Source organism: Taudactylus pleione, unplaced genomic scaffold (assembly GCF_031769625.1).
Source record: "Taudactylus pleione unplaced genomic scaffold, aTauple2 ptg000437l, whole genome shotgun sequence".
Taxonomy (NCBI): Eukaryota; Metazoa; Chordata; class Amphibia; order Anura; family Myobatrachidae; genus Taudactylus; species Taudactylus pleione.
This window is the reverse complement of record NW_028284839.1, coordinates 2,122,998-2,125,784: the sequence shown is the minus strand read 5'-3', so window position 1 is coordinate 2,125,784 and position 2,787 is coordinate 2,122,998.

The following is a 2,787-nucleotide window of genomic DNA, read 5'->3' as shown; positions in this document are numbered from 1 at the left end:
TTTGCCCATTAAAGGCAAAGGCATTTTTTTTTAAATGGCCGCTCGAGGCAAAACCTCGAGATCCGACAGCAGATCTCGAGGTTTTGCCTCGGGAGAGGGATCCGGGGCAGACAGGGAGATCCGAGCTTGGGCTCGGATCGCCCCGGATCCCCGAAGTTCGGGTGGGTTCGGTTCTCAGGGAACCGAACCCGCTCATCCCTAATATATATATATATATATATATATACAGAAATATCAGCGGCACTCCAGAAAAATCAACGTTTTTGGGGCACAGCAACCCCTTCTTCAGGATATACAATGTTGTAATCCTGAAGAAGGGGTTGCCGTACCCCGAAAAGTCGATAATAAACTAGGGATGTGCGCCCACCCCCGTGTTTTGGTTTTGGATCTGTATCTCCTTCAAGGTTTTGGATCTGGATTTGGTTTTGCAAACCACCCTCAAGAGTTTTGGTTTTGGATCTGGATTTTTTAAATAAAAAAATAGAAAAAAGTTTTCAAAACAGCAAAAAACATGTAATTTATGCAATCCAAAACATCCGAAATTCGGATTTAAAATCCAAATTCCGAACCGCAAGGAGATCAGAACCGCGACCCTTATTTACCCGGATCTCCTAAGGCGATTAGGACCTCGACTCGGATTTCCCCGAATTCACGAAAATCGGGTGGGATTCAGATTTCTGGAGAACCAAACTGCACATCTCTATAATAAACACACCATTTTTCACCCCTACTGAGAAATCTCTGGAGTGCCGCTGATATCTTTGTTAGTGTACCGGGGACGCATATCCCCAGCGGAGGGCACCCAGAGCAAGATAATGGTCTGCTGTGACCAGTGGAGTGCCGGACTGTTTGTGTGGACATACAGTATATATATATATATCTATATATATATATATATATAATATATATGTGTGTATATATAAATTAGTTTGCCGATGAATTAATCAGTGGCTTGTCTCAAGCTTTTTATACAAGTATAGGAATAATATTTATTTTTAAGGGACTCAGACTAAAACTTAATTACAGATTATCGTTCTAGTGAAAGAACTGAGAAACAATGAGAGCATATTACTATTTCAAGTAAAGGGCAGATTATTTAAACTGCCTCTTTGTTGAGAAGAAACCCATGATGCTAAAAGTAAATACATGCAATTAAATCTTCATGTGAGCTGACTCTTGGCACTGTTCAACATCTCATACTTGCAGCATATTTTTGTATGTTCTTTAAAAGCATCTGATAAATGTGAGGCATTAATTACCAGGTCTCAATATTTAACAATATTATGATATCAGACATGAATAACATATAACATCTGAATTGATATAATATTAAATCTTTGCACATTCAAAGAATTTAGAAAGAGCAATGTTTAAAGAGCTTACTTGTGTGGCTATCTCTGCTTTTACATCCACACGTTTGCTGTTAAAGTACCATAGGTGACCTTCATTTTTTCATTTATCCCTATACTGTAGCTGTCTTGGGGTCAATTGTCACATTACTGAATACATTACTAAAACCTATAATACAATGTAGACCATTGGAGGATCAAGAGGTGGGGCTGCAGCCCAGTCCAAAATTCAAATAGGGGAGCCACACCAACTGCCAACTTTTAGGGTGTAGACTCATTTCCACATTTTCCTTTACATTTAACATGGCTATAATCAGTCTGAATTACCGTGTGAGTGCAATTTTCCAGTTGAATTGCACAGTAATGTGGGCAGCACATAGCCCTGCTAAGGGAAAATTAGGCATGATAGATGCGTTATTTAAAGCCGTGGCAACAAAGTTTTTACTGCAGCTAATTGAATATGCCCCTTTCAATGCCCCTTTCAATGCCCTCTATCTCCACTGTGGAATTCAAAAATATTGTCCATATTTCTGTACATACATTTTTTGTTAAGGACATACGTATAATAAAAATTTCATAGAAAGCATATACTGTACCTCTTTTCTCCAGCCAGTCCCAATATTAAATTAGTATTATCTACATGTAATAAAGCTTAATTCTCTCAAATAGCAACTGTAAATTAAAATAATTGTACAGTATTTACATTTAATAAATAACATTCACATTTCAGTTTAGTTATTTACTAAATAGGCATATTTCCTACCCAGCTAACCCAAAATTAAATTAATAAATGTAGTACATAGATTTATTTTATAATGAAAATGAAAATGTTGTGAGTGGCACCTTTGGTAACTACCGATGGCACCCCCTGTATATTGGGTCACAAAACTAGAGCCTTTGGGCAAAATTTACTAAGTGTCGGGTTCTAAACCTCAGTGATTTGGTGGCGGTTTAACGGCAGGTTCTAAACCCCAGGGGTTTGGAGGTGGTTTGGAGGTGGTTTCTAAATAACAGCCCTGTTTTATTGTAAAATTTGTCTTGACAGCGGTTTTGCAGTGGTTTTGGCCTTAGTAATTCTGCAGATAGCAAAACCACTGCCAAACCGCCACCAAGCAGCCGGGGTTTAGAACCCTCCACTTTTGCCCTTTATCTCTATGCCTCCAAAATCATTGTGGTCTGTTTTGCTATTTCTGCACAAATAGAGGCATATTCTCAGTTGGGAGCAAAGCAAACAAAAGCAAGTAATATTGTATCTGCAACAAACCACATTGCACTACAAGGGGTGGCGATACATTTATATCTTTTGCATGCAGGGTAAGTACTGGCTGTTTCTACATGTAGATCACAGATGCTGGACAGCTTTAATTTTACGCTGCAATTTAGATTTGTGTTTGTACACACCCCCTTCACATCTAACTCTGGGCCTGATTCAGACCCA